The 25,148-nt window shown below is 45.4% G+C and overlaps 2 long non-coding RNA genes across 3 annotated transcripts; one reads left to right on the top strand and one right to left on the bottom strand.

Annotated features, from left to right (window-relative positions):
• The first annotated feature begins 4,107 nt into the window (after window positions 1-4,107).
• On the top strand, window positions 4,108-10,554 carry LOC308585859. Of its 2 annotated transcripts, XR_014007640.1 has the most exons (3): window positions 4,108-4,230; window positions 9,488-9,594; window positions 10,331-10,554. It is a non-coding gene; the product is annotated as an uncharacterized lncRNA (long non-coding RNA). The 2 variants fall into 2 exon arrangements; XR_014007641.1 differs by having other exon boundaries at window positions 9,488-10,554.
• On the bottom strand, window positions 10,283-24,555 carry LOC308585883. The gene is made up of 3 exons (XR_014007665.1): window positions 24,256-24,555; window positions 14,064-14,206; window positions 10,283-10,377 (listed from the first exon to the last, which is right to left on the bottom strand). It is a non-coding gene; the product is annotated as an uncharacterized lncRNA (long non-coding RNA).
• Between the last annotated feature and the right edge of the window lie 593 nt (window positions 24,556-25,148).

The following is a 25,148-nucleotide window of genomic DNA, read 5'->3' as shown; positions in this document are numbered from 1 at the left end:
ACAACAGACTTTTGCGAGTTTGGAAAGTGTCGTGGAAATGCACTGAAAATGGATTCCAAGGGGTTTAGGCAGCAGCAGCTGAGCTGAGGAAGGAGGCAGCAACTTGAAATGTAAGCTAGCAAAATGGTGGTTGAAGCCCTGCAAGTGGCTAAAGGCAGCAGCAAATGTGTCAGGGTCACTTGTCTACATCCCCCTTGATCTGCCACCTGAGGCAGGGCTCTCTACTTACCTAATGGTAGAGCCGGTCCTGTATATCATGAAATATTTATTTTTGTGATTTATTTTTAATATTCTGTTAAGGTTTGGCTTGGCTTGAGAGGAACACCTTGTAATATTAATACATCTTTATATATGAAATATATAAATAAAATTCATATGTGCTTTATTCCAGATTACGCAAACTGTCTGTTTGTTGATGAGATTGCCATATCTCTCAAGTTACAGTTCTGGGTGTGTTGTATACCGCAAGGGCTGGGTGGGGTTGTACGTGTTTAATTCTTGATTTGAAAGTGTGAAATTACCATGCAATAGATGCCTTCACAAGCTCAAAATTTAAAAGCCTTTTTCACCCCCCCTAAGAGTAAGTGGGTGGGAGGACAACTCTGGAAAGATGAAGAAATCTGTTATTGACCTCTTTGAAGCAACACTATTCTGAGAGTTCCCAGCATGAAACGTGGTTACTTTGGCAAACTATGCCATGAGATGACATGTTAATTGTGGGCACTCTGACTCTCAGAGGTGAGGGAACAGGCAAGAGAAGAAAGCGAAGTGCTTAAGGTAAGAGTTTGTAACATTTCACAGAACCTCTGGGGGAATATGGAACTCAAGAATCAATGGACCTCTGGTTGAAATACCCTGCCCTAAACAAAGAACCAGAGAATAGTGAAAGCATTGCAGCCATGCATGGAGGTATGGGTCTTCACTCTTTAGCAACAAAGCCAGTCAACAGTAGTCACAGAATACCACAAAAGCCAGCCGCTGTTGTTTTGCTGCATGTTCTGCCCATTTAAGCAGGCAAACTTCACCACATTAACCACATCCATTGGTTGTCTGTATTCACCCTCTAATTATTTGTTCTTGTGTATTATCACAGTAACTTTCTATAAAGGAAACTCACCTGGTAATGAGCAGAAATGGCTTCATTTTGACAGAGTTGGTAAACCTCTGTCTGGCATGTACCAGTTCAAACTGTAGCGGGGCAGAATCAGATAATTGATTGTTCCTCCAGGCAAGCCCTCCCTGCACATAAAAAACTAGCATGTCTGGGAGAAGACTAGGCTAAAACTCGTTTCCACAGTACCTAGTTTTCATGATAGGTTATGCATTTTTTGACCACTTTCCCCATCTGCAGTCTGAAGTGGTGTGGCCTTGATACAGGTTAACCACCGCAGTGAGACCTAATTTTCAGACAAACTGGTGATTATTTCTCTCTTTTAAAACTGGAATTCTCTGCAGTTGTCCACTCAATATATAAAAGCATATCAAGACATTGAGTTTGGTTTTGTCTTTTGAAGATTCCAGAGTCTCTAATTGTAACGTGTTGCATTTGTTAATACAAGAGTTACCCAGTATCATTAGCTACTGAACAATGAATGCTTTGCTTTATAAACAATTTCTCTCGTTCTCTTTAAGTTTACACATCAGAAATTTGAAACAGAGGAACTGAACTCTGCTGAGAGGCTTGCTTTGTCTTTTATCTTCTGAATCATTGGTCAAGCTCACAAGGGTGTTCCAAAGTCTTTTAAAAAGCTAATTGACTTATAAGTGGTTTTCTTTAAACATCAAACCTGTCGAGCTCTTGATTCTTAGGAACTCGCAAGGATAGATTTGGCCTGGCTTCCTGTGCGCCAGGGGTCTCTGAACCCTAGGAGAATGCTTTGCAGAATGAATTGGGCCATTCACAAAGAGGGTATATTTTAAAACCCAATTGCCTTAAAAAGCTTCATTTTGTATTTTTAGCTCTTCCTTGAGCACAAGCACTCCTTGGGGACACTGCCAGAAGCCTGGACTGCATTCATCCTTTGATTTCCTTAAACCTTTGTGTATTTGCGCTTAATAACCAACATTAGTGACATTAAAATTCTACTCACTGCAAGCAGCAAATAATCCATTCTTGCCTCCTTTTTCCTTTGATAACTGACCTTTAATATAGATCCAAGCTTAAACTCTCCAAACAGTCATTTGCACACTCTCGCAGTAACATTCATCACTATTTTCAGATAATTGCCCGGACACATCAGTCAAGAGTTGGATCCTATATGAAAGAAAAGCAGAGATCCAGAGCAAAAGATTAGGGCTTGGGCAATTTTTAAGTGAATTTCAACTAAGGACAAAGATCTCACTGGTATTTTATTGAGGTCAGTATTAGATGGATATAATTAAAGGTATATAACTACTAGCGCGGCACTGACTATTTGCCATTTTTAACTTTGGGGTCAACACTAGCACTTTCTCCCCAAACTATCTAGAATGTGAGAATGCTCAACTTTATTTTCAATCCTGTTCAGTGCTGTTGTTTTCCCAAGCTACTACTACTGCAACTGGTTTTTCCTTTGGCTGACGCTCCTTTTTGCTTCTTGGATTAGTCATGTGTGATAGTTCCACACAATCGGAGAGTGTGTTTTAATACTACGTGTGTGATGATGCTACAGACAGCAAGTGAAGATTATTGAGAGTGGTGGCAAGCGAGGGCAATTCTGGTGTTTGGTGAACCATTTTTGCAAGGCATGCCAAAAAGTTCCTAAGAAAAGGAGAGAGCTTTTGACATTGCCAACACCACATGTGGGGGAGAGAAATTGCTTTCAACTCAGTGCCAACATTCTAGAACAACACAAAGAACTCATAACCCGCCTACTCTCAGCAACCAGAAACATCATAGCCAGACACTGGAGAGACCTGTCAGGAGTAAGCATGGACCAATGGTACCAAATAGTATGGGAAACAGCCTTACTAGAAAAATTAACCAATAAACTGAAACTGACACGGGGATAAATAGAAGACGCCTTCGCCCTGGTATGGCTCCCCTTTATCACATACACAGCCCAACAAGACAATGACAAGAATCCACCAACAACATATGAATCAATATGGCTAACCTGATTCAAAAACACACACACACCCCACTCACACACGAAAACAAAGTTCAACACAGCCAATCACAAACAAACAACCACACCCAAGGCCAACCCCAACCTCTCTCACCACCAAAGGAACACAAGCGAATAGCAAAGAGAACCCGCACAAACGACGCTGACACAAAACCCCACACATACATTAAGCAAATTAGACACATCGCCTCCCACCCCCACCCCCACTCGCCTTTCCCCCCCCCTCCACCTCTTCCCTTCTTTTCTTCCTAATGTAACCCTAACATCTCAACAAATTAAATTGACCTATGGAAAATGTAACTTGAAAAAAGAGACATTGCACATACCTTTGTCAACCAAGAAAACTTTAATAAATAAATAAATAAATAAATAAATAAATAAATAAATAAATAAATAAATAAAACGACACCTAAGCAAGAAGCCAGCCTAACATAAATTCTTCCAATATTTATTTCATTTTATTTGTTTCTTCATTCCATCCTAAATGTTTAGGGTGGGTGATAATACAGAAGTAGTTCTGGTGACATCTCTCAAAATGATCCTGTCAGGGAACTGCCATCAGCTCAGAGGTGGAAGGGCAGTTGTGTTACAGGGAGCCTCCGAAGTTCTTGCGAAGCAGTTCTTCCTCTGGCGAGGAGGGAAGCCCCACCTCCAGTGGGGAAGGGGCACAGGAATCAGAAGATGCTAGGGAGAGCCTCAACACCGAGCCTGAGCAAAGCGGAGGGGAGGCAAGTCCCCCTTTGCCAACACCCACTCTGCGCAGTAGGTTTGCGCGCAGAGAGGGGAGGAGAAGGATGGGGGTCACACGACTGTTATGCTGGGGAAGGTATAAGGACCGCCCACTCCCAGATTCTGCTAGCGACTGAGCAGACATGGACTTGCGACGCTCTGCACTGTAAATAGTTTTGTACAGATAATAAAGCCTGGAAAAGACAGGTTGGAGTCTTGCCTGTGTGCTTTCGAGCAACCACACCAGCACCTGACAGATCCATAAAAAAAAGAACCTGGATTTGCAATATTAAGTGTGCTGTAAGAATGTCCACTGGTCTAAAGAGTTATCCGTTCTTGGTTGGGCTGGGGAGTTACTTCCTTGCTCAGCTATGAAATTACCAAATGGCCTTTGGTAAGTCACTGTCTAACCTACCTCCCAGGAATGCCGTGAAGACTAAATGCAAAAAAACATTGGATATTCTCGATCTGGAGTTCCCTAGGAAGAATGGTGGAAGTTTAAAAAAGTAAATATAATGCTTCTTTGTAGCTGATTAGCAAGCAGTTCACCTCACTGAGTCTGTCTGCATTTCAGGAAAACATTTGTGTGCTTCCATTTTTGGATCTGAAAGCAGTTGATTACATGGATATTTGTTACCGCCACATATTACTGCAATACATAGAGAGGGGTAAATTTTGGCCTGCTTTATGATGTTAAAATTCTATTTACGGTACTCAATGCAAACTAATGATTAAAGGAAATACCAGTAAGCGATCAATTGTTGGCATTCCAATGTGCTCGATAGATTACTTATGACCAATCTGCTAATTGCAATGTGTGACTCAAGCCGCTCACTTATAATATGTAGCAGTAATGTAGTTCTTTAAACAAACATGTTTAGCATTATGGATTCCCTGTTAAGTGGGATGTTTTCTTGGGAACTGAAGTAGTTTCTCTCATATATATATCTTTTATATAATAAGGCAACAGTCAGTGCAAGGCCAGTTCCTTCCCTAGCAGAAATGGAGACCGCAGTGCATCAGAGAGTTACTTGTCAGGCCTCTATAAAATGAATGGCAACTGTATTATAGCACAGTGGATGGAATCACACCTTTTACACCGCCCCCAAGCACTGGTGGAGGAAGAGGAGTGAGGGGGGAGCGCACCGCCCCCGGCAGTGCAATCCCCAGGGTGCCATCGCGGCTGCCCCCCTGCCCGCGCTGGGCACCCCGCCCCCAGGATGCGTGCCAGCCCCTCCCCCGCCTGCTCTCCACCACCACCCCTGGTGCCAGAGCATGAAGCTCCACCACTGCCCCCAAGAGCTCACTGAAAAGCCCATCTTGCTTTCTAAAGCATAGCATGACTTTTTGAGGTACAGTGGTACCTCATGTTACATACGCTTCAGGTTACATACGCTTCAGGTTACAGACTCTGCTAACCCAGAAATAGTGGTTCAGGTTAAGAACTTTGCTTCAGGATGAGAACAGAAATTGTGCTCTGGCGGCGCGGCAGCAGCAGCAGGAGGCCCCATTAGCTAAAGTGGTGCTTCAGGTTAAGAACAGTTTCAGGTTAAGTATGGACCTCCAGAACAAATTAAGTACTTAACCTGAGGTACCACTGTATTAGAATCCAGCCTGACCTTGGCTGTAGTCACACCCCCAACATACCCTCATGTTCCTCCCACCAGTAGATTTTGTATTTATGAGTGTGTGCACACAAGGATAGCACCTTTGCAGAGAGAGGGGGGGGGAGGGAGAGAGAGAGAGAGAGAGAGAGGCTTCTACCCACACAGTTTGGTTTCCTAGAAAGCTTACAAGATGATGCATATGTCAGGAAGCGAAACCACATGGGCAGATGTTTTCGTGCCTATCCAAAGCAGAGACTGCCACAACCATGTCAAGAAATGTACAAACGAAGTGGGTTTCAGACAGTCAGGCTGAGTCACACCAGTTTCATTTTAACAAAAGGAAAAAATGTATTCTGGAAGAGTTTCCTGCATACCAATCAACAGAAGTTTCTAGTCCATTAAAATGTTTTGTTTGCTTATAAGGCTTATGTGCCTCCTTTCAGGACAAAGCACACTCGAAGTGGATTAGGAAATATCATTTGCTTCAAATGCACAGAAGGAACATTTGGCTTCCAAGACGTTTTATAGAACAAGCCACTTGCAATACTTCTAGTCCAGGCCTGCAGTAGCTTCCTTTTATCAATCCACCTGTCACTCATAATGGCTGGTCAATTCAGCAAAGTTGAATATGCCTTCCTCCACCCTCATTCCACTTCCTCTCATGGATAATCTGATGCCTTGGTCCATGCTTTTCTAGTTCTAATAGTGGGCAGGTTTTGGAATTTGAACAGTGCTCCTTTTCAGGTATAACTGCCTTGACTTTCTGTGCCCAAATAACCATCCACATCTGCATGATAGACAGTAATTGAGCAGATCACAGAGTTGGGTCTATTTGCTCAACGTTGCCTTTTTGTGCCCACATTCATAATAATAATAATAATAAATTTTTATTTATATCCCGCCCTCCCCAGCTGAGAAATGATTCTAAAATCATTTCATTAAAAAATTACTTCAAATCAAATTGATGGCAACCATTGGGCTAGAGTTCTGTGAAGATTGCCAAAGGAGGGAGTCAGGCTGTGCCCTGGCCAAAGGCTTGGTGGAACAGCTCTGTCTTGCAGGCCCTGCAGAAAGATGTCAAGTCCCGCAGGGCCCTAATCTCTTATGGCAGAGCGTTCCACCAGATCGGAGCCACAGCCGAAAAAGCCCTGGCTCTGCTTGAGGCCAGCCTAACCTCTCTGTGGCCACATACATAATGTGAAAGGAAAAGGAAAGAACCGTCTCCCCCCCCCCCCTCCTGGTTTGGCAAAAGCTTCTTTCGCCTGGCAGTCTGGAGGAGAGTCTTCAGCCTCACAGGGGACCAGGCTTAGCCTCATGTAAACAGATTTCCATGCAATAGATCTCCCAAGCTTCCTCACCTCCGGGTGAAAGTGCCCCTGTACAGACTGCTCAGAGCTTCCTATCCCTTGGAGGAAGATGAGCTCTAAAAAAATAAAAAGCAGTGTCTTTGATATGTTGTGTGTTCAGGATCACTGGCAGGTTCAATATTAGAGACAGGAAAAAGCACTGAACAGACAAGACAGATAGTTGTTTGGTTTGACAGCACTCCATCATGCACTCCAGCACAGTCTGCAAAAAAAGGGGGGGAGGGCTAGTCCACAGGAGAAAAAGAGCCTGCCATTTCAAAAAGAAGGAAAGAAGAATCTCTTTCTAGTTCTTCATTTTTCATACAAGAAAGACAAAACGGAGGTCTTTTAAACATAAAGGCTTGTTTCTCCCCTCCCAGCTTAACCACCTTGGCTTGACATTTGTATTTTCCTGTCCATACCGCATAAACCTTTTGCTCCTAAGGTGGTGAGGTTACAGCTGTTACATTTCCGTCATCCAACCTTTTTTTGCTAGTTTCGGTCACTGTGATTCTTTTGAAAAATAAATGAAGCAAAGCAAAGCAGCCGCTTTGTACTTTATATGTGAGACCCCTATATAAATAAAAGCAAAACATCCATGCACTGTCCCTCAGACTGTTAGAGAGAAACAGCAGTCCTAGCTTTGCCAGCTCAACTGGGGTTGGGGGGAGAAGCTGGCCTCTTAGCTACGTGGGGGCCAACAGGCAAGGCTAAGTCCTTTCAGGACATTTTTACTGAATATACTATGAATGCAGGGAGCCATCACATTGGCAGTCTGTGTCCTGGAGGGACGCAGGTGGCGCTGTGGGTTAAACCACAGAGCCTAGGACTTGCTGATCAGAAGGTCGGCGGTTCGAATCCCTGTGACGGGGTGAGCTCCCGTTGCTCGGTCCCTGCTCCTGCCAACCTAGCAGTTCGAAAGCACGTCAAAGTGCAAGTAGATAAATAGGTACCGCTACGGCAGGAAGGTAAACGGCGTTTCCATGCGCTGCTCTGGTTCGCCAGAAGCGGCTTAGTCATGCTGGCCACATGACCTGGAAGCTGTACGCTGGCTTCCTCGGCCAATAAAGTGAGATGAGTGCCGCAACCCCAGAGTCATTCACAACTGGACCTAACAGTCAGGGGTCCCTTTACCTTTACCTTTACTATGAATGCAGGGAGCCATCACATTGGCAGTCTGTGTCCCGGACATGTATACATTCATTGCACTGTCTGAAAAGACCCCTGCACATACAGTTGCATGGATGTCTACACAACTCCTCTCCAAGCATTTGGAAACTCTGGAAAAACAGCATTCCTCAGGGTGTACAGTTGTTTGTGTTGGCTTAGGTCTATGAACCTCCCAAAAGGCAGCAGGGTGGCATGGTTGAGCTGTAGGAATAGAAGGTGAAGAAGGAACAGTTAAATAATATTAAATGATTATTTGTAATGTGTTTAGCCCACCTTTCCACCCACACAGAATGATAATTCACTATCTTTTTAAAAAACCACTAAACAAAAATCAAAAGTGGGTGGCATACCAACTAGCAGAAACAGAAAGAATCAGTTCATACTAGGACAAACTTTAATTAAAGCTTTTTCAGGATTTAATTAAAGATTTTTCGGTACATCTTATCTTGTCTTCTTCAGGACTGCTGAAGTCCAGCCAGTAGATTCATCGCTAGTCTTTCTCCATTGATGTTCCATCAACCATCCTTGCTATTGCATTGCTTCAAGCTCTCAAACGACAACAACAAAACAGGTTGCTCATCAGGCTCTTGCAGACAGGAGAGGTGTAGCCTAGACCATTTCGACCACCTAGATCTTTGCTCCATTTCAGAAGACAGCTAGGTTCTCCACAGGACCACCAGATGTGGCAAAGAGAAAGTCCCTCAGAATTAAATTTAAATTTTAATGCAAAAGTATTGATCCATAAAAGTTGCTTTAAACAGTTTCATTGTATTATTAAAAAAAAAAATCTTCCTTGATCCCACACTCTTCCCTTCCAGTATTGCCACAACAATTTTGTCCTACTCCAAAATTGACCCCCTGCTTTAGAGGAAAAAAATGCACATTGTCTCTAGTTGAGTCCTTTATCCATCCAGCCACACACATGTACGCACACAACAAAAGAGAACATCAAAGGAGCAGAACAGTCGGGTAGAAGGAAAATAAAAGAAGGAAGAGAAAGAAAAAAGAAATGAACACAACAGTGTCACCCATGTCCCAAGTGGGAATGGCCAGGAAAGGCCACAGGGCAATGGTGTGGGAGAAGGAAGAGCGTGAAAGTCCAAAGAGCCGGCCACAATCGCTGAAGTAGATTATATTCTCCTTTGGGCATCTTTTGTATCGACATTTTCCAACGTGACTTTTGAAGTTCACTGTTTCAGTTTGGTATTGGATTTTCATCGCTGTCTTGTATTGGATTTCATCTCTGTCTTTTTGGAATTCCAGAGTGGTGTTGTTATCATTCAGCTGATATTTCATACATTTTTATATATTGTGTTGCCTTTGAGTTACTCATTTTTGTGTTGGCTTTTCTCCTAAAATGGGGCATATCCTAACAGGATATTATCCTATGGTGGGGTATGTGTGTGTGTCACGCATACCTGTTTCTGTTTTTCATAAGCTTCCTTAAGCTCCATCTTGTAAGAAAGGTTGGGGTATAAGTCTAACTACTAATAAATAAATATCCTCCTTCCCCTGTTTCTTATGGAAGTGTTGGGACGCAACTCTACTTGCAATGGGAAAGAGTAGATAGAGAAAGGAACCTCCAAGTTTCCCAGACTGCCCTTTCTGATGTAACCTGTGCTAACCTTCCCTAAGGTTATACTCTTGCTGACCTCATTTCCTGTTCCTCCTTCATCCTTACCTTGGGGACATGTTTGTATGTCTGCTGCTGAGAGCACAGAACTTTGTCTCTCCAACGTAGTTAGAACTAGGATCTGTTCTATCAAGCATGTATAGTGGTACCTCGGGTTACAGACGCTTCAGGTTACAGACGCTTCAGGTTACAGACTCTGCTAACCTGGAAATAGTACCTCAGGTTAAGAACTTTACTTCAGGATGAGAACAGAAATTGTGCAGCGGCAGCGGCACGGCAGCAGGAGGCCCCATTAGCTAAAGTGGTACCTCAGGTTAAGAACAGATTCAGGTTAAGAACAGACCTCCAGAATGAATTAAGTTCTTAACCCAAGGTACCACTGTATTCCTTTAATAAACTTAGCCTTTGGCTGATTGACATCTGGTGCCCTTTTAAATGTCTTGTGGAAGGGGGAATTATTGACTTGTTTTTGTTCTTATCATATACGTATTTTGTTTTTATACTGTAATTTTATGTTTTGAACCACCCTAAGATCTATGGATATAGAGCGGTATACAAATTATTATTATTATTATTATTATTATTATTATTATTATTATTATTATTATTATTATACCCCCCTAAACTCAATGTGATTACATCCAAAAATAGAGTGTGCTTCTCCAGCAGGAATTCAGTGTTCGGTTCAAACTTCTGCTGATGCAGTTAAACTCCAAATGCCATCCTTTTCTGTTGCAGATGAAAGAAGAATACCATCTCATTATTCCAGAGAAGGTCCTGCCCTGCTGCATGGACACAAAAGCATGGATTAATGAGGGCACAATCCTCCAATAAGTTCTCCTGCACAAACCCAAACCGCTGAAATGAATGGGCCATTGGTGCAGCTACCAGTCATTTCAACGGGCCTTGGAGCCAGTTTCTGTCATGTGAAAAATACATTTTTCTTCCTCTGTTTTTGTACACCTCAGCAATTTAATCCCTCTTTCCTCCCTCTGATTTACAAATTTAACAGACAGCAACAAGGGCCGGGGGAGGGGAACATATTAGAGAATTACACATTTGAAAAGAAGAGAGAAGTCCCTCATCAAAGATGAGTGCTACAATAAGGCTTGGATAGTGTTAGACAAATGACTACAGCATTTAAGAGACAATAGACTTTAATGTTATGATGCAGTAATTGTTTCCCATCTTGCAAGTAGCACAGCTCCCTCCTTTCAGTCTGATTTTGTATGACGATTGTTCTCATTTTTGGTCTATCCTAAATTGTGTGCACATACACCAGAGACTGAGTTATTATACCATAATGCTACTTCTAGTTTCACAAGAACTAGCAAAACGCCTGTCATTAGGACCTGTTGCTTGCACAGACATGGAGGTGCAGTTTGTCTCTTTGCCTAGCACACTCTTTTTGTGGAGATCACTCAGCCCAGTATGAGGGATTATAGTGCCTGGATTTGAACCCATGCCAATGATGGCAGCCATGTGGAAGAAAATAAAGGAGCCCTTTGGGACCCAACCTGTCCCCTGATCATGATGTTCCCAGAGCAAGAAGCATATTTTCCCCTTTATCATGTTCTTTGCAGCTAATAGCCCATGTGGCACTGTGGTCTAAACCACTGAGCCTAGGGCTTGCCGATCGGAAGGTCAGCGGTTCGAATCCCAATGACAGGGTGAGCTCCCGTTGCTCAGTCCCAGCTCCTACCAACCTAGCAGTTTGAAAGCATGTCAAAATGCAAGTACATAAATAGGTACCACTCCGGCGGGAAGGTAAACGGCGTTTCTGTGCACTGCTCTGGTTTGCCAGAAGCAGCTTAGTCATGCTGGCCACATGACCCAGAAGCTGTATGATGGCTCCCTCGGCCAGTAAAGCAAGATGAGCGCCGCAACCCCAGAGTCGTTCACAACTGGACTTAACGGTCAGGGGTCCTTTACCTTTACCTTTTTACCTTGTTCCATTAAGCTCAGCAGGTCCCCATCAGCATAACACCACATCCCTTTTTTTAGCCTGTCTGCAGCCTGGGCTTCATTTAAGTGCCTAAACCAGCAACCTCAGTCTGCAGATCCCTGCACTGTAAGGCCAAACTAAGCAATATGCTGAAGACTAGTCTACCATGTTGTTGTTGTTGTTGTTGTTGTTGTTGTTGTTGTTGTTGTTTTAAAAAAAGAATGGCAGCTGCAGAAGGCTGCCACTTTCAGTGGGAAAACAGGGTACCAGAGCCACAGCCAACAGGGGCCTCTGACTTTTGCTATAAAATAGAATCTATCCCTCCTAGAAAGGAAATTATGAAACAAAGTGTGCAGGCACCTTCTAAGCAATTATCCTGCCTGACAGTGTTTTTAGCCAAAGAGTGAAATCAGAACTGAGATAGAGGAGTTAATTGTTGGGACACCAGGCAATAGGAATCCCTGGGGTCTTAAAGGGCAGCTGTTGTCCCCTTTTCCTGCTTCCGATGAGGAGATTTCACCCCTCCCATACCCAAGAATCTCCTGATGATCTCCTGATGGTCTCTGCTGACTCTCCAGAGAGGAGGAGGCGTGTCCTGCCTATCTACTTATTCTGCCCAGCAACATATCTGTGTGTGTGTGAGTGAGAGTCAGTCAGTCAGTGTATCGGAGAAAGTGAGAGTGTCAGAGATTCTAGAGATAAGATTGCTGCTAAGTGCAGCTGCAGACTCTCAGTGTAGCATTGATTTATGCTTAGAATATTCAGCTCTGTATATAGTTTTGTATCATAGTTGTAGTTACAGAATAAAAGGAAGATATTCTACAGAGCTGCTCTCCGAGTGGTTTATACTCTGCAAGACTCTGCAAAACTCTGCTGCGCAACGACTGTATTATTGAGACAGTGAATCCGGTGCTCTCAGCTCTGAGCTGTGAGTCCACAGCACTGTGACCTGTTCCTGTGAGAAGGAGGTCTCTGGCGGTGCTTCCCAGCTCGCCTAGCCCAGTCGGGGTTGAGGTACATGAGTCCAGTTGGCACACTGGCTCTAGGGCGATGCTGACATCCACCTTGATAATGAGTCCTTGGAATCTCTAGTTTGCCCCTCCTTCCCCCCATAGTAACCAGGATGCATCTTACCCATCATGAGTTCATCTGATATCAGGTAGTCACTGGAAGTTATTTTTCTGCAACCACAACCAACTGTGGATAGATGTTGAAGTATCCACCACCACTACCAAATGGCAATTGCAAAATGTGAAAACTTGGGAAAGAGGCTTAGGCATGTCTCCTTGTGTTCAGTAGGAAAGACCAGGCAATTTTTAAGAATCCTCTGTATACTGTAGTTAACTTACAGTACAAGTTTATTGCCTTGCTTTTGGAACCTCTGATCTACACAGCTCCATTCTGGGTTCTGTTCCTTTGTGTGATGCAAGTTGTATGATAGAGCCCTATCTATTAGCTTTTAGGTGTTTTATTCAAATGGACTGGTATTTGATGTTGGAAATATTTATTTGTTTCAAAGTCATTTTTGCTTTTCCTCTCAGAGGAGCTACATGTGCCCAAATATTTTCTCCCCTTCCTTCTTTCCTGTTTGTTTTACTTATATGGTTTCAAGCTGGAAGGTCTTCTCTCTACCCACCTCCCACCCACCCCAGTCTTCCTAGTGACTTCCTAAATGATGGTTTATATTGATGATAAATCACTCAGCAGTGCTCTAAGGGCTCGGTTACTTACTCACACACACAAAAATACATATGAATCACTTCACCCATCATTGAAAGGCAGCTATTGTAAGAGTGAAATGCAGGAGCTTGCACAAAAAGAGAGCGCATGGCTCCCTGCCTCAGAACATTACTGAGAGCAAGTTTTCTAGAGGGGCCAGGATCCAGCAGCTCCCATTCTCCATATACATAATCAGAGAACAGACACTGGGGATTTCAAAGGTGGGAAACGGGTTCTATCTGAGTCACAGAGAACATAGCAAGGGCAAAGGTACCAAGGCAATCCGTGCATGTTTTGTTCAGAACAGTGGTTTTCACACAGTCCACTTGCAGAGAGCCCTTTCCAGGGCAAAGGAAACCCTGCAGAAAGCTGTCCTTCAAAGTCTTTGAAGAAAGACTGCAATCCTAAACATACTTACTATGGGGTAAATAAGTCTCACTGAACTTAGTGAGACATGTATCTCAGCAAGCATGCAAGTGACTGCAGTGTGAGCAACACGGTTTGCAAAGCCAAAGCCTTTGAACAAGAGAGGGATCAGAACCCAGCTTATCTAAAATCCACTTTCTTTGTCCCTATAAATTTATAGCCCAACTTCCCTCCAAGGAGCTCAAGGTGTGCATGGTTTTCTGCCTCCCCGTTCTATCCTCAAAAACAACCCTCTGAGGTGAGAGACCACAACAATGACTGGCCCAAGGCGACCCACTGAGGACCCCCAACATTGTACATGCACAGCGGCACTGTTTATCTCATTTCAACATAAGCAGGGGCCATGCCCACCAATACTGCAAAGTTCTACAACAGCCGCACCTTCTGGACAATCCCACGGAGAGCTCCTTGCATTACAAATTACTGAGTGATTCGGTCACATTAGAATCTGAGTGAAAAGGGTGCAGTCCTCGACAGATGGAGCTGGTGGAAGGTCTTCCTGGTTGTCGTCAAATTCTGGCATTCTAGGGAAATCCATAGAAATGACAAGGTTTTGGACTCCGATAGGGCTTTCAGCAGGAGTGCACCCTCAAATATGCCTGCGGCTATAAGTTACAGGTGCTCATCAGAGCTGGAACAAACAAGGCTGTTACCATTCAGGAAACAAGGACGATTTCATGAATTCTTAGCTTCTTCTTTTTTAATGTGACTGGATTCCCCTGTCGGGTCTGTCTGATTCTGGGCATCCCTGTCGATGCCGAGAGGCCCCTAGGCCCTGACTAGCAATGATGGTGTCATTGGCACATGCCAGTGTCTCTAGGCGTCAGTGCTGCTGGTTGCTAACTGAATGTGATGGAGCAAGGGTGGAGGAACTCTGCCTGTGGCCTCCAATTGCATCTCAATCTCAGAGAAGCTCTACAAAGAAAAAGGTCTAGAAAGAAAAGAAAAGGGCAAGGAAGGGTTGAGGCAGATTCTCATGGCAGTGCTGTGGTTGGCTTGTGTTCTTATGTTGTTCCAACCTTCGCAGACACAAACCTTTCCGTATTTCTAATTCAGACAGAGGGAGCCAGCAGTTTTGGGGGTGGTTATTTACCCATCCTGCCACCCTTGGCACCAGCTGTACAAACGCCATATCTATGATGCCAAATTTCCCCTTTTAATCACAATATAAGTAAATGTGAATTCTGGAAGAGTTGTCCTTTTTGTCTTTAAGCGTGCAATAGTGGCAGTGTAGGGGCAATAGCAGGCCTTACCCGAATGGATTATTTTGTCAGGAAGCTGGACAATGAAGCGCAGGAAGCACAGTGTCATTGAAGAGGGCAGGGCAGAAAGTCAGGCAGCTAGTATTTATTAAAGCTGAGCAGGAGTGGGACTGGTTGGGCAAAAGTCAGGGAGACCCACAGTAGGTACAGCTAGAGCCAATGGCAGGCAGAGTCCCCTTGATTGGTTGTAAATAAGAAGACAGGTAGGTGGGGGCTGTTTGCCCTAATGGACCAGCCTCTAGCTGAACCAAGGGGAGCGTGGGTTCCATTTCCCACCCTTTCAGACTAATGCTATGTTATGATGCTATGTCATACTCCAGGAGCATTCTGGAAGGAAACAATGGTAGCCAAGGACCATCAGCCACTACCATTGCCACAGAAGTTTTAAGAAAGGATAAGAGGGACTGCTACAATTGCCACTGCCAAAGGTATAGGGGAAGCTTGATACATGCAGGAAATTTTGCTTCCCTACACACACACAATGTGCAAAATCCTCCCCAGGGCCAGCCCAACCTTGAGGCAAAATGAGGTGACTCCCTCAGGTGGCAGGATCTCCAGGGGCAGCACATCCTGATGTAGATCTTCACCCTCCCCTTGTTCCCAATGTAGATCGTCACTCGCTCCTTCTTCCCTGGTAGGGAGGGACGTTGTCATTTTGTGGTTCGCCTCGGGTGCCAAAATGTCTTGGGCCAGCTCTAATTGCCTGCATTTTCACCATTTGCTAAACCAATTATGGTAGGTTTTTGCTGGGCAGGGCAGGGGCTACCTCAGCACTAGGCCCAGCCAATCCAGAGGCATTATACTGCCTGACAATTGCAGGGACTGACCACAGATGCAAACCCTGGCGCCTCAGCAAGCTGGGCCCTCCCCTGAGCTTAGTGGTTCAGTTCCTGGAATTCCTGACAGGCAGATTCAATACCCCTCAAGCAATAGGGCCTTCCTGAGGGAAGGCATGAAAGCTGAGTGGTACAAACTGAGAAACGTGCTTTCAAAAGGGAAGGCGGTCATTGTGCAGAGAAAGACCCTAAGGGTGTTTCCAGATGATGCGTACAGCATAATTCACCACTGCTTGCACGATTATTGCCAAGTGATCCACACACACACCCTCCTCAAAGTAGCACTTCCATGGTGAGAAAAATAACCGTTTCCCAGCACTTAGCTACAAATGTTTTAAATGAATGAATAAATGGATGAATAAATGTTTAACGCTCACTCAGCTGTACGTGCCGCTAGCTGGAGGAAGGAAAAAGAGAGCATTTTCCAGCACAAAATATTGCAGCTGGGGAAAACGGGATACCTCGCAGCAGAGGGTTCCTTGGGGAAAGTCAGTGGGACTCTGGGCAGCAGGTGAGAAAAAATGGTGCATTTTGTGGAAAGTGTGTCATTTCCGTGTTTAAAAACAACTACCTTGCAGAATTGCCAGTTGCAATTTCATTGCACTGTTTCTCAAGCTGGAGTGCATGTTGCCCAGACATCTTCCCACTGAAATAAATGGGAGTCACGAGAGAGAGCTGGCTCTTGGCAAAGTGAGACATGAGCAGGAGAACTTCCTGTTAGATCATGCCCTTCATTCTTAAGGCTGCCATTCCCAGCACATTGACCTGAAAAATGACATAGCCTCCAACATTTCTCCAATGAAAATAGGGACATCCTAATTATTATTATTATTATTATTATTATTATTATTATTATTATTATTTATACTCCACCCATCTGACTGGGTTGCCCCAATGCCTCTGGGCAGCTTCAAACATCTATAAAAACATAATAAAATATTTGACTTTTTTAAAAACTTCCCTCTGCAGGGTTGCCTTCAGATGTCTTCTAAAGTTTGTATATATAGTTATTTATCTTCATAGCTCTGGAGTCGCATAACTCCAAACCCTCCAAGATTTCTCTGATGAAAAGAGGGACATCCTACCATACCCGCCTCCAACATTTCTGCGATGTAAACAGGGACACCCTGGTAAAGTCGGACATTCCGGGATCAAATCAGAAACCAGGACGCCTTCTGTAAATCCGGGACTGCCCCTCCTTGGAGATTTGGCGGGTCTGTCCTTGAATACACACTGAGGGTTCGGACTTCTGGTGCTAGGAAAAGCTCCCTTCCTTTACCTGCCCCTCAGATCTGAGAGGGGTCCTCAGACCTCAGAGCAGGGATTCTTTATTGCTCTCTATAGCGCAATGGTCGGCCTGTTCAAGGCTGTCAGACCTGCCGAGCTAGGAATGATTTGACTCGTCAGGGATGACTCGAACGAAACGTATTGGCACGCTCGCGTCAGAACGGAGCTAAACTGCTTGGAAAGGACAGGTGTACACACACAGAGGAAGCGGCTTTGTACCGCGTTAGACCATTGGTCCGTCCCGTTCAGATTGTCTACACTGACCAGTAGCAGAAATCTCCAAGAAAGGTGCTCTCAGAGCCCGCTTTTCCATTGAGGGTCGGGGGTCTGAAGGACTCTGTCCGACGGGAACGTCTCCTAACTCCATTTAGATGTATGAGGCCTGAGCTGAAGGAGAAGGGTGTGGACGCACGGCTTTCGTTCAGCTGCATCCTCTTTTGCGCCGGAGAACTTCCTGGTGCATTGAGCCTTTACGCTTAGGGCTAGAGAAATCAACAGTCAAGGTTTAAAAACCCAAAGGCTTTCCTCAACGCAACATCACCATAGCTGGGCTCTCTTTTACGCCTATGATTTTTAAAATGACCACCCCATGTTTGCTTTGAATCTCAGTGGCTATTTTAGCTGCTCGGTGGGCTAAGTACTTGGGCTGCACTCCTAACCCCACTTACCTGGGAGTAAGCCCCACTGAAGTCAACAGGACTTACTTCCAAGTAGACATAGTGAAGCTGGTGCGGTAAGTCTGGACAGCACCATTACTATGGATGGAGGAGGGCTACTCACTTGATTTGGTACCCATTCACCCCAAGGAAGTATCGGCAGGCCAAGGCCTGAATCGCTGAACAAAAAAATTTACTAGGAAGGGCACGATCCTGTCCCATTCGTTTCAATAGGACGATTAAACCTGCGCTTAGTTCTCGCCTGTCAAGAGCAAAGGGGATTCAAAAGTGGGTTCGCGTTGAGCAGATCCTGCAACAATTACAGAACATCCACACAGCTACGCTTTCTAGTCTCATTTCGTTCCGCCTTCCTCGCTCTTCCGCAGCTCTCTAAAAACACTAATATTACAGCCCGATACATTAAATGAGCTTGCCTTAAAATGGATACAACTCTTCTGTGTTTTACTGGTGCGTGGGTGCCGGAGAATCGACTTGTATAACTTTTTTATCGCCCGCCTAAACTCCTATTTTGGTTTTAATTCCAACCTCCCTTTTTTAAAAAAAATAAAACCATTTATAGGTCACTAGAAAGGTGTTGCGTTACATGGCGAAATTTAGGGGCGAAGTGAAACGCAAGCAGGTCCGCTCGGTTTCGCCGACTTCTTCAGCTCTAGAAATGCGCTTCACCGCTGAGACCGTTGGATTAAATGAAAGCTCTCAAAAGCGCTGAACGAAGATTGAGTCTGGGGAGCGAGGGTGAGCTGTTGCGTGGAAATGGAATACCTTTGCAATTATTTATCTCGAGAATATGACCGCACAGTTTGGAAGGAGAGAGGTGAAATGTGGAGCAAATCAGCCCCAACGACCTGGGTGGGCACACGCAGGAAACGTATTGAATCTTTCAGTGGTTTACTTCTATTGTTTTAATTAGGAGATCTGGCGCACAGCCGGGTTGATCTCACTCTGGGCTTCTCCATTGGCTGGCTGGATTCTTTTATTCTTTGGCGGAGGGGTGGAGTGAGACAAAAATTGGGAAGCGTTTTTCCTCTGGAAGTTTTGCTCAAATTCAGCTTGCTACAAGTAGCTGCTTAGTTTGTAGTGTTTATGGTGGCGGTCCCCCGTCCCCCCCCCCCAGGAGGGGAATTATGTAATTTCATGTCAATCTTCGCCTTTCTGGCCTGAATTTTCGCAACACCACACTCTCCAAAAATAAAAAATAGAACATAAATTCTAGGTTTCATTGCATTGCTTCACTAGGATTTGCAAAACCTTTGTACTTCCCCAAAACTTTTGCAACTTGTTTTGAAAAGGCGAGACAAAAATCCACTATCTCCAAAAAGTGGTGGAAAGGAAATCTGTTACAAGGAATCTCTGATAAGATGACATCTGTTCTGAACACCTGTAGTCCTAAATTGCTTCGGATAGAAAATTCAGCTTTATCTGCCCCCTCGGAGTGAGATTCCCCGGAAGATTTCGAATAGAAAGAAGGGGAGGAACCCCTCTTCCTCCTCCCCGTCCCTCAGTCTTATCTACTCTTATCTTCCTCCCCTCCTTTTATACTGCACTCGTTCCCTTCCGATTACATCAAGGATTACTCCTATTCCTACCCTCCATTTAAAAATAACAAAATGTGATTTTTATCTGGTTCCAGACTTCTCTTGTTTCCGAAGTGTGAGAGGTCATGCCGTTGCTTCTCCCTTTAAACGGAGCTAAAGCAATGCAAAACACAGAAGGAAGGAAGGAGAGAGACAGAAACAACTAGTTCTCAATTTCCCCCGCCCCCGCGCGCAACAAAAAAAGAGCAAAAGTCCACATTTGGATAGAGGTGGCAGTTCATTCCTTTGCTTTCACTGTCTTGCTATGGAGGGAATGGACAGCGCCGCCTGGCGGTGTTCAGCGGCTTGAACTCCGCCGGGAGGGGGCACCCAGGGAAAACAAAGCCGGAGAATTAAGGAAAATAATAAGAGAATTAAGGGTCCGTCTCATTTCCCCCATCTTCGGGCACCCTTGTATAGCATCCCAGTACGGCATAAAAGTCGAACATGAACCGATTGGGACGCACAGGATAGCATCTAAGCGGAGTCACTGCGTTTAATAGTTTTTAATTGTATTTTATTTGGCCAAATCATTGGCTTCTTCCTCGTCCTTCGAAAAGTTTGCGGCAAAGAAACAAGGGCGGTGGGGGTGAGGGACCACGGTTGCGGTGCAATCCAGGAGGACAGGACAAGGAAGGAGAGAGCTCCTGTGACCTCTTATCTAAAAGGAAGCCCCATTTGGACTCAGTGGGACTGATTTCTGAGCAAACCTGCCAAGGCTGGTGGTGCGCAGGCCTAGAAGGCTTGGCCTCGACGTGCGACCTCTCCAGCCGTTCCTCCAGCCCAACCTTCGCGATCTTCCAGGTCCCAATGGGCGTCTTCCTGCTGCTGGGTTACCATTCTTGCGTGCCTCGACGTGACGCTGAAGGCAGAGGCCAGTATTGTCTGGTTGTCTTTAATTCATTTGGGGAAGGGGGGAAGGGGGGTACACATCAGGTTTTCAGGGTGATCTCCCAGCCAGCCAAAATGGATTTACCCTTTTTCTTTTTCCACAAGAGCGGCTGAAGATACGCAGAAAGAGCTGAACATAACTGAAGACAAGCAAAAATAGCTGCATTTTAAGCACCAAGACACATGCAACTCACCTAGTATTTAACTCTAGAAACGAGACCTTTCTTCGGCTCCGCTACAGCTTTGTAGCGAGGACCCTGGAAATTCTGGAAAATATGCTGGGCTATGTAATATTCTAAACCATAAAGTCTCTCAGTCCACCCCCCCCCCCACGGTCTGTCAACTTGGGGTGGTGGGGTTTCCTGATGAATTTGTGCCTGTTCCTTGATCACCGTCCCTTAATTCGCCATTTCAGGAGGAATAGACTGCTCCTCCTGGACCATGTAAGCTTACCTTTCTGGGACATAAACTGCAAATACCTGCTTTCACAGGGATTAAAGAGCTTCCCATCAGCGCCACTTGTCTCTTTATCCATCAAAAGGCGCGGAGGGAGAGACCGCCATGCCCTGGAGGGATGTGGCAGAATAATAATAATAATAATAATAATAATAATAATAATAATAATAATAATAATAATAATAATAATAATAATAATAACAATAACAATAATAATAATGCAGTCAGGATCTAATCACTAAGGACCACTTAAAGTTGCTTCGGACTGGAAAACGCAGCACACGCGGTGAAGACTGGGACGTTACTGAGTTAACAGGTTGCACGCCAGGCGTCGAATAAAAGGCATTATTGCGACACCCCACACCTAGTACTACGACTACTACCCTTTATATATAATTAACGTTTTTTTCTTTCTCTCCACTGTGTGGGAAGGGAATTTTAAATTCCAGACTCGTGACATTGGCGAGGGGGAAACCCACGTTGGGTCGTTTATTATTATTAAATAGAATGCTCCCCGGCTTCCCATATTGAAGGGAAATTTTAAAAACCGCTTTTGTATGAAACTACATGCATTTCTCCAGGCGACCATTCGTGCCCTTTGTCCAGCCCTCTGCTCCCACGCTGCCCCACCCAACACGCAACACATCTGTTCCTTGGGTCTCATTTGGGGCTTATGAACGACACGCAACCGATCCCGTGCGCGTTTCGTCGGACCTTCTCCCAATCTTCCACGTTCCCCCAGAGTCAGGAAACACAGTCCAAGCTGAAGACCTCCAATCCCGGTGTCCACACCAGGCTTTCGACGACATCCTGCACACACATGCGGTCATCCTCACCACCAGCACCCAAGTCCTCCTCTCCTCTCCGGACCTCACCTGCCCATTTGCTCTCCGCGCCGTGCACTGGTAAGCGGGTTGACCTCATTCTCCTGAAAGAAGGCAGCGCGCAAAAGGCAGCGCGCAGTCTTGGCCTCTCTATGGGTTGCTGTGCTTCACCAAAACCAGGTTCCATTACGTTTCCCCGTGGAGAAAATAAACAGTGGGGAAGATACCTATGCACATTTTTCCCCCAGCCATTCTGTGCACTCAGTATTCGAATCAGAACCATAGCATTGTTGAGCTGAAAGGGACCCCAGGGTCATCCAGACCAACCCCTTGCAAACCAGAAAGGACAACTAAATAATTAGTAGTAGTCATGCTGTTAGGACTGCTACAGGAACCAGCGCACAGTTTACAGAGGAAGGCAAATTCTCTGCCCGAAGAGCTTAGAGAAGAAGCTAACCAATATCAAACCACCTTTTTCTCTCTCCGAGCGCACCCTAACTTTAGTTCACAAATGGCCGGATACACAGTTCCCTCCAAAGCTCCCTCTCTATTTTCGCGACATGTTTTGCTGGGCCTAATAAAGGCATTGCCGTCTGTGCACCTTTGCCATAGAAAGGTACAAAATAATGGTTTTAGGCGGATCTTTTTTAGATGGCAATGCAAATACAAAATATATACGGAAATAAATACAAAGAGGTAGGTCCGTGTTCTCCCCGCGCTCCACACCCAGAGAGAAGCCGAGAGACTTGAGCGTTTGTCTGATGCAGACGAGGCAGAGCTCTTGATTTGGGGAGGGCTAGGAGGCTGCCCTTCTGTTGCCTGTCCTCTTGAAGGCGGTTTTGACGTGGAAATTCTCCGACGGACGTCGTAGGGACTAGCGGCTTGCTATCAACTCCACAATACAGCCAGTTTAGCAAGACAGAAATGGACTCGGGACCTTATCCGCATATTGCTTGTGTGTGAGTGTGTCAGCTCTGTCGCCCACTCGTCTCCTCCGCCCATTTATTGGCTTTTAATATTTAAAAAATAATAATGTAGGCGACACTGGGCCAGAGCAAATGTTTGAACAGCTCAGGAAGTTTTTAAAAAGCTACTGAAAGTTTGAGTTATACAGGCTAGCGTGAACAGCGCCGGCAGAGTCGCTTGCTCGGACTCCAGCCTCATCCACAACTCTGTTAAGCCGATTTACTTAGATTTAGACGCGATTAGGAGAGCCATTGACTTCAAAGACGCTGCATCGAGAAATTAACATTCTGTTTAATTGGCTTTAGCCAAGGTATTTGGGCTTAGCCGAGCTGTGAGAGACAGATCACTAACTTCCAGCTTTCTTGCCATTTTCACGCAGGCTTAGCAGAGGCTGAGCCCAATGGCGCACAATGGGACAGACTGCTGAGTAAACACGCTCTACATATTTTATGGGCTAATAGCCGTAAATAAATAAATAAAATAAAATACACGCTCTAGGATCACACTCCGGAATCCTATATATGCCCATGCATTCTTTTAAGTACAATGGAGCCTATTGCCGGGTGAATGTGTATATATATTTATATTTATATAACGCAGCAATAACAAAGGAACCTCTCCGGCGGAAAGTTATTCTGCGCCAGCTCCATTGAAATGAATGGGGCGCCCTCAATCAGACAGTCTTTCCTGGCTCCCATTCATTTCAGTAAGGCTTGCGCAGGAGAACTTTCCGCCGGAGCGGGTCCTTTGTTGAGGGCAGGGCAGGCGCTTCTTTTGTAAGAAAGGTCACCTTTCATCTCATGCGCCCCTGTTTGCTTGACTGTTGCTGCTTTTAACTTAACGCTCCCTTTTAATTCTTCCAAGGAGGATTTTCCCCTCCCTGAAAATAGGAAATCGCCACACCAGGGAGATTTGGGTTCATTCCGTTTTCTAAAACCAAAACAAAGGCAAAAAAACCCAAAACAAACCCCAGCCCCATTACACTACAAATAAATTGCAACACGCAACGAACAGTTTGGGTTCCTCCATAGTTAGAGAAACACGACTCCTCGTTTCCAAATGTGCACGTACTTCTAGTTACTTGTACACATCTCTGGATCTCCTACTCCTGCGTTTGGTAATTGTTCTTGGCTTGAAAAAGACCTCCAGTTCCTTCCTTGCCTCCCATTACCAAAAGAGCCCAGTTAAAATTCCTTGGTGGTAAAATAAAACGGATAAATATAAGCAACAGCAAATGTCGAGAAAGAGGGAGATCGCCCTTGCCCGTCGGTGCGTCTCAAGGCACCGCGTAGAGTCAAGTCACTGTCATCCCCCCTCCCCCGCAGCAGGAAAAACAGCCTGACGTTCTGCAGCGCCGGAAACTCCAACCACGGGGTCTCTCGTTTGCTACCCTCTGCACATTTACTGCTCCTAATCGCTTGGCATAAATGCCTGGGCAAGAACTGGGCGTTTGCTGGCGTCGCTTCTTTGACATAGCTCCTCTCTCTTTTTCTCTCTCCCTCCTTTTTTTTTTGGGGGGGGGGTTACGGCGAAGCTAACTTCTAATTACTGGAGGCAATCTATGCGTTAGCATATTCAGAAGAACGCCAAACAGGCTACCTAGAGGCCATCGCGTTATGAAGTTGCTTTTCCCCCTCCGCCGTAGCTGCCATTGGGCTGGTTTTCGGCCTATGTGGCTCTCGGCTCTCACCCCCCCCCCCTGCTTAAAAGGAGATAAAGGGGATAAGACTTCACGCCTCCACACCACCCTCTTGGGGTGGAATAGCTGTTTCCAAACACTGACAGCCCATTTTTACTCACACAAAGTCCCCCCGCTTTCCATAGCCAATGTTCTTAGGATCGCACCCTTGAACAGCCATCCTCTGCACCGCCTGCTTGGATGAGAGCGCGCCTGGTTTGGCCACCCTCCCCACGGGAACTTGGGGGTAAGAGGCAGCTGAATACAATACACTGTTTCCTTGTATGTGGCAATTTTGTTTTTTGTTTTTAGACGCCCCTTAAATGGAAGCGAAGTCCGTCCCTTGCAGATCCGGAGGAGGTCTGCAGTCCTATGCAACCTTCCCCGAGAGTAAGTCCCATTGAACTCAATGCAGGAAGCAGGACCCTTCAGAGGCACAGGTAAACAGCGATGAGTGCAGGCTGTTTCCTTAAGCTAAAAGCCCGTTTGTCGCCCTTTTGCTATCTATGCCGTCGAGGAAACGCGGAAAGAGTGGGTAGAGGAGACACATTCACAGCTGGGTTCCGGCGACGGAGCCCGGAGAAACCAAAATGCTTGCGTTTCAGACAACTGAAATCCATAAATAGTGCCCCCACCCCCCAAAACTAAACGGGGGTTTAGAAAGGGAAGGGAGAAGTCTGCGCCATTCCAGCTGAAGTCGACTGAATGGCGCTGATTTTTTTAACTGCCGTAAGCCAGTTGGGGGACAGAGTGTTAGTTCGGAAAACCGAGAAAGAAATAACACGGACCCCTTTAGGAGGCTTGAGAAGCGACCTGAAACAGGGGTTCTTCCATAGAGAATTGTCCCAATCGCCGAATGGTGGATTGAGGTCTAAGTCGTAAAGGAAACAGTCCAGCGGGTGTTTCTCCTCCGCCAGCCCTACTGAAACGCAGGAGCATTATGCGCCTTTACGCAATTCCCCCGACTTTTACTGGGCTTCCACAGGAGAACTCCTCCTCGAATTGTGCCCGAAGT

The sequence above is a fragment of the Podarcis bocagei genome, assembly GCF_964188305.1.
Source record: "Podarcis bocagei genome assembly, chromosome: 4".
NCBI lineage: Eukaryota > Metazoa > Chordata > Lepidosauria > Squamata > Lacertidae > Podarcis > Podarcis bocagei.
Note: the sequence above shows the minus strand (reverse complement) of the source record. Positions and strands in the feature narration are given on the sequence as shown.